The sequence below is a fragment of the Schistocerca americana genome, unplaced genomic scaffold (genome assembly GCF_021461395.2).
Source record: "Schistocerca americana isolate TAMUIC-IGC-003095 unplaced genomic scaffold, iqSchAmer2.1 HiC_scaffold_1028, whole genome shotgun sequence".
NCBI lineage: Eukaryota > Metazoa > Arthropoda > Insecta > Orthoptera > Acrididae > Schistocerca > Schistocerca americana.
The window spans coordinates 17,501-25,000 of NW_025725078.1; the positions used below are offsets into that span (position 1 = coordinate 17,501).

Consider the following 7,500-nt stretch of genomic DNA (forward strand, 5'->3'; position numbering starts at 1 on the left):
CCTATGTCGTACCTTAACCTAACCTATGTCGTACCTTAACCTAACCTATGTCGTACCTTAACCTAACCTATGTCGTACCTTAACGTAACCTATGTCGTACCTTAACGTAACCTATGTCGTACCTTACCCTAACCTATGTCGTACCTTACCCTAACCTATGTCGTACCTTACCCTAACCTATGTCGTACCTTACCCTAACCTATGTCGTACCTTAACCTAACCTATGTCGTACCTTAACCTAACCTATGTCGTACCTTAACCTAACCTATGTCGTACCTTAACCTAACCTATGTCGTACCTTAACCTAACCTATGTCGTACCTTAACCTAACCTATGTCGTACCTTAACCTAACCTATGTCGTACCTTAACCTAACCTATGTCGTACCTTAACCTAACCTATGTCGTACCTTAACCTAACCTATGTCGTACCGTAACCTAACCTATGTCGTACCTTAGCCTAACCTATGTCGTACCTTAACCTGACCTATGTCGTACCTTAACCTGACCTATGTCGTACCTTAACCTGACCTATGTCGTACCTTAACCTGACCTATGTCGTACCTTAACCTGACCTATGTCGTACCTTAACCTGACCTATGTCGTACCTTAACCTGACCTATGTCGTACCTTAACCTGACCTATGTCGTACCTTAACCTGACCTATGTCGTACCTTAACCTGACCTATGTCGTACCTTAACCTGACCTATGTCGTACCTTAACCTAACCTATGTCGTACCTTAACCTAACCTATGTCGTACCTTAACCTAACCTATGTCGTACCTTAACCTAACCTATGTCGTACCTTAACCTAACCTATGTCGTACCTTAACCTAACCTATGTCGTACCTTAACCTAACCTATGTCGTACCTTAACCTAACCTATGTCGTACCTTAACCTAACCTATGTCGTACCTTAACCTAACCTATGTCGTACCTTAACCTAACCTATGTCGTACCTTAACCTAACCTATGTCGTACCTTAACCTAACCTATGTCGTACCTTAACCTAACCTATGTCGTACCTTAACCTAACCTATGTCGTACCTTAACCTAACCTATGTCGTACCTTAACCTAACCTATGTCGTACCTTAACCTAACCTATGTCGTACCTTAACCTAACCTATGTCGTACCTTAACCTAACCTATGTCGTACCTTAACCTAACCTATGTCGTACCTTAACCTAACCTATGTCGTACCTTAACGTAACCTATGTCGTACCTTAACCTAACCTATGTCGTACCTTAACCTAACCTATGTCGTACCTTAACCTAACCTATGTCGTACCTTAACCTAACCTGTATTGCGCCTTAACCTAACCTGTATTGCGCCTTAACCTAACCTATATTGCGCCTTAACCTAACCTATATTGCGCCTTAACCTAACCTATATTGCGCCTTAACCTAACCTATATTGCGCCTTAATGTAACCTATATTGCGCCGTAGTGTAACCTATATTGCGCCGTAGTGTAACCTATATTGCGCCGTAGTGTAACCTATATTGCGCCTTAATGTAACCTATATTGCGCCTTAATGTAACCTATATTGCGCCTTAATGTAACCTATATTGCGCCTTAATGTAACCTATATTGCGCCTTAATGTAACCTATATTGCGCCTTAATGTAACCTATATTGCGCCTTAATGTAACCTATATTGCGCCTTAACGTAACCTATATTGCGCCTTAACGTAACCTATATTGCGCCTTAACGTAACCTATATTGCGCCTTAACGTAACCTATATTGCGCCTTAACGTAACCTATATTGCGCCTTAACGTAACCCACATTGTGCTGTAACCCAACACACGTTGGGCCTTAACCCAACACACGTTGGGCCTTAACCCAACACACGTTGGGCCTTAACCCAACACACGTTGGGCCTTAACCCAACACACGTTGGGCCTTAACCCAACACACGTTGGGCCTTAACCCAACACACGTTGGGCCTTAACCCACCACACGTTGGGCCTTAACCCACCACACGTTGGGCCTTAACCCAACACACGTTGGGCCTTAACCCAACACACGTTGGGCCTTAACCCAACACACGTTGGGCCTTAACCCAACACACGTTGGGCCTTAACCCAACACACGTTGGGCCTTAACCCAACACACGTTGGGCCTTAACCCAACACACGTTGGGCCTTAACCCAACACACGTTGGGCCTTAACCCAACACACGTTGGGCCTTAACCCAACACACGTTGGGCCTTAACCCAACACACGTTGGGCCTTACCCCAACACACGTTGGGCCTTAACCCAACACACGTTGGGCCTTAACCCAACAAAACATACCGCCATCTGTAGGTCTCCCGCAACATGACCTCCTGCAACGACGATACCGTCATCTATGAGACGCCAAGCCGACTAAGACAGCGTTGGCCCCACAGTGCCCTTCGTTCGACCCCACCCACAAAGCCTGCACCCTCTGTCGACAACAGCACCCCAACGCCAGCGCCTCTGCCGCACGAAGTCGTGGACCGGCAATCACTCCACCTGCACCCGTTCGTGCCCCACCCCAACCGCCCAACTCGCAACTCCAGCGGATGAACGGCGGACTTTGCTCGCACTCGCAATGTGCAATCCACCCCTATAACGTGCGTTTCATGAAGAGTTATGTCCAATATGCGACATTCCCGCTGTCCATATACATGAGCTGCGAGCTGTACCACGTACGAGCTACAGACGCGATCGCGTTGCTCTCTGTACGAATGCAGATGCTCAGCGGCAGCTAGGAGGCGCTCCATCCATGTCGGTACCGGTGAGCGTTGCACTCGCAGTCGCAAAAACGTACGGCAAGTATATTACCCGGAAGAGTCAATGACAGTCCAAGCCCCCCTGCGTGGGAAGAGTCTTCCTAGGCCATGACCCACCGGAAGGGCGCAGCGTCCCCCACCCCAGACATGTGACGTCACACTATCGGTATTGACGACTAGACTGATTCCTTATAATCATTTGCCATACACCGGTGGAAGCTGCCGAGACGAGTAACTACATAGCGGGCTCGCCGTGTCACTAATGTACAGAGATACAATAGTTTCGACTGGAACCGGAGTAAACGTATACACGGCGCTGATTAGTAATAGATAGAGCCATCAGAATACAGATAATGTATACAACTGTCCGTATACATGCTGAAAGACTCTGCTCACAATCACACGTCAGCCAGACACTCTTATCACGCACTACTCTCTGCCTGTAACAGGCACACAGACAATATGTAAGCACCAGCATGGAACAACACCCAGTGCATCCTCTCTGCCACATTAGACAATCCACACTATCATAACCAGACCGGGAGGTCCACTCGGAAAACAGAATATCCCACCCTTCCGACAACCACCATTGCTCAGCTAAGCCACCAACACCCACACATGTCCCACACAGGGGTGCACCCAACATCACAATACTGCCTCCTGTCACACCACACAAACAATGGCAGGAATGAAAGACACAGGTCTGCCACAAGCATGGAATCAGAGCGCCGCCTGTTATGAGCCAAAGGTGCACCCTGACGTGGCAAATCCGATGATGCCGCAGTCATTTACTTACGATAATCACAATCAACAAACCGGCCCCCCCCCCCCCCCAAAACACCTTTCCTTACAACAATGTGTACCTTAACCTAACCCATATTGTGCCTTAACCTAACCCGTATTGTACCTTAACCTAACCCGTATTGTACCTTAACCTAACCCGTATTGTACCTTAACCTAACCCGTATTGTACCTTAACCTAACCCGTACTGTGCCTTAACCTAACCCGTACTGTGCCTTAACCTAACCCGTACTGTGCCTTAACCTAACCCGTACTGTGCCTTAACCTAACCTATGTTGCGCCTTAACCTAACCTATGTTGCGCCTTAACCTAACCTATGTTGCGCCTTAACCTAACCTATGTTGCGCCTTAACCTAACCTATGTTGCGCCTTAACCTAACCTATGTTGCGCCTTAACCTAACCTATGTTGCGCCTTAACCTAACCTATGTTGCGCCTTAACCTAACCCATGTTGCGCCTTAACCTAACCCATGTTGCGCCTTAACCTAACCCATGTTGCGCCTTAACCTAACCCATGTTGCGCCTTAACCTAACCCATGTTGCGCCTTAACCTAACCCATGTTGCGCCTTAACCTAACCCATGTTGCGCCTTAACCTAACCCATGTTGCGCCTTAACCTAACCCATGTTGCGCCTTAACCTAACCCATGTTGCGCCTTAACCTAACCCATGTTGCGCCTTAACCTAACCCATGTTGCGCCTTAACCTAACCCATGTTGCGCCTTAACCTAACCCATGTTGCGCCTTAACCTAACCCATGTTGCGCCTTAACCTAACCCATGTTGCGCCTTAACCTAACCCATGTTGCGCCTTAACCTAACCCATGTTGCGCCTTAACCTAACCCATGTTGCGCCTTAACCTAACCCATGTTGCGCCTTAACCTAACCCATGTTGCGCCTTAACCTAACCCATGTTGCGCCTTAACCCAACACACGTTGCGCCTTAACCCAACACACGTTGCGCCTTAACCCAACACACGTTGCGCCTTAACCCAACACACGTTGCGCCTTAACCCAACACACGTTGGGCCTTAACCCAACACACGTTGGGCCTTAACCCAACACACGTTGGGCCTTAACCCAACACACGTTGGGCCTTAACCCAACACACGTTGGGCCTTAACCCAACACACGTTGGGCCTTAACCCAACACACGTTGGGCCTTAACCCGCTCTGTAATTGTCATACGACGCGTTAAATTAGTGTAGTGTTGCCTAACTGCAACCCCCGCAATATAGTTTGCTACTCGCACTGCCCGGTCCCCAGAGTATCGCTTCATGTTAAACACCTTGCAGCTATACACTGTAATGCGGATGGCAGCAGGACGTACATGCTCAATGCCCTTCGCAGTTGTTCATTGGCATTCGCATGGCGAAGCACAGCCTACGTTGTGGTACGGCTTGTGTCAACTGTCCGCTGATGTTGTACGTCCAAATCACACACTGTACTGCACATTGGTCCTCATGTACTGAATGATACATCGTGGTACATGTGTGACCGTACCACGACTGCGCCAACAACGGCGAACCATACGGTCCAAATATTGTGCACTCAGCTACGTGTCGTCTCCCTATAAGAGCTGGATTGCAGTATGGTATGCCGTGGATGGCGATCAGCATGAGCCGTCTGTTGATGTAGTGGTGCGTGTTGTCAGACGTAGTCGTCTCTTCTCACACACCGTGATAGCATGGTGCACTGCGTTCCACATCTGCGACATGCGACAGAGGCCGGTTGACAGTCGTTCGCGCAATGGACATCGCATACGTACGGGGGCCACCTTCCACGTGTTCGCGAAGCGTGCACATGTTGTTGCGTGTATGTGGGCAGACATAGTGTGTCGTGACACCTGACACAGGCATGCAACAATCGTTGAATTTGCAAATGGCGATGGACGTCTACGTTTGCTGGTGACGTTACGCAAATGAACAACTGGTAAACCGTTGTGGTGCGGTTGTTCTCGCTAGAGGTGAATCAGTGATGGCGACGATCGGTTGAGCTACCAACCGGTTGTTTCAGCGATACCCACCATGCCCACGAACGTGAATGGCATGTGGGTGTGAAGCGATACGCGGCGGTGGCTGGGTGGGACCGTCCCCGGCCGGTGAGGGGGGGCCTCCCGGCGTGCTGGCCGCGCGGTGCGTGGGCGCACGCGCTACAGCCGGCTGGTGGGGGCGGCCAGTGGCAGGCGCGCCGGCCGACGGAGGCGGCAGGCGGCGCAGCTGCGCGCCGGCGCACCCTGCACGCGGCGCCGTGCGGCCAAAGTAGGTCCTCGCGGGCCCGGTGCGAAGCGCGGTGGACATCTGCAGTGTGCTGGTCCGATTGAGGACTGTGTGCGCTGAGGATGCGCCGCCGCCCGGCGCTCGGCGCCGCGACGCCGTCTGCTGCTCGGTCGCCTCTGCGGTTCTCGCAGGTGGATTGTATCGCAGCTGTGCGGACGTGTTGGCGCGTGCGCTGTGCTGGGAGAGTTCGCTTCGGCACCCAAGTGGGGCTTTTGTCCTTCTGTGGCGCTGGCGTTGGAGCTGCCGGCCACCGTAGGTGGCGCGTGTTGTCTCCCGCCGGCAATGCCACGACAGCACGCTCCCGGGCCTCTGTCGGCAGCGGCAAGCTCAGTTGGGAGCACGGGTGGTCGCACCTAAAGCGTCTACTCGCCAAACCCCGGGCGATTGCGCCTCTCTCGAACCCGACCAAGTACTTAGGACGGCGCTGCGCGCCGCCGGGACCTGAGAGGGTTTCGAGGTGTATTGTGCAGGGGAGCTCAGCCTCCTCCTGTTTGCAGAATAATTGAGCGGACGCTTGCGTGTTCGCGCGGGCCCCCGGGACACACTCCCGGGCGGCCGGCTGCTCAGCTCTAGTTGACGCAGCTCCCTGGTTGATCCTGCCAGTAGTCATATGCTTGTCTCAAAGATTAAGCCATGCATGTCTCAGTACAAGCCGCATTAAGGTGAAACCGCGAATGGCTCATTAAATCAGTTATGGTTCCTTAGATCGTACCCACGTTACTTGGATAACTGTGGTAATTCTAGAGCTAATACATGCAAACAGAGTCCCGACCAGAGATGGAAGGGACGCTTTTATTAGATCAAAACCAATCGGTCGGCTCGTCCGGTCCGTTTGCCTTGGTGACTCTGAATAACTTTGGGCTGATCGCACGGTCCTCGTACCGGCGACGCATCTTTCAAATGTCTGCCTTATCAACTGTCGATGGTAGGTTCTGCGCCTACCATGGTTGTAACGGGTAACGGGGAATCAGGGTTCGATTCCGGAGAGGGAGCCTGAGAAACGGCTACCACATCCAAGGAAGGCAGCAGGCGCGCAAATTACCCACTCCCGGCACGGGGAGGTAGTGACGAAAAATAACGATACGGGACTCATCCGAGGCCCCGTAATCGGAATGAGTACACTTTAAATCCTTTAACGAGTATCTATTGGAGGGCAAGTCTGGTGCCAGCAGCCGCGGTAATTCCAGCTCCAATAGCGTATATTAAAGTTGTTGCGGTTAAAAAGCTCGTAGTTGGATTTGTGTCCCACGCTGTTGGTTCACCGCCCGTCGGTGTTTAACTGGCATGTATCGTGGGACGTCCTGCCGGTGGGGCGAGCTGAAGGCGTGCGACGCGCCTCGTGCGTGCTCGTGCGTCCCGAGGCGGACCCCGTTGCAATCCTACCAGGGTGCTCTTGAGTGAGTGTCTCGGTGGGCCGGCACGTTTACTTTGAACAAATTAGAGTGCTTAAAGCAGGCAAGCCCGCCTGAATACTGTGTGCATGGAATAATGGAATAGGACCTCGGTTCTATTTTGTTGGTTTTCGGAACCCGAGGTAATGATTAATAGGGACAGGCGGGGGCATTCGTATTGCGACGTTAGAGGTGAAATTCTTGGATCGTCGCAAGACGAACAGAAGCGAAAGCATTTGCCAAGTATGTTTTCATTAATCAAGAACGAAA

General features: G+C 51.3%; 1 non-coding gene across 1 annotated transcript in view; it reads left to right on the plus strand.

Moving 5' to 3' along the window:
• The first annotated feature begins 6,422 nt into the window (after positions 1-6,422).
• The window catches only part of LOC124558655, a 1,910-nt gene continuing 832 nt past the window's right edge, over positions 6,423-7,500 (plus strand). The window contains exon 1 of the ribosomal RNA XR_006968847.1: positions 6,423-7,500. This exon is cut by the window's right edge and continues 832 nt beyond it. This is a non-coding gene — a ribosomal RNA (small subunit ribosomal RNA).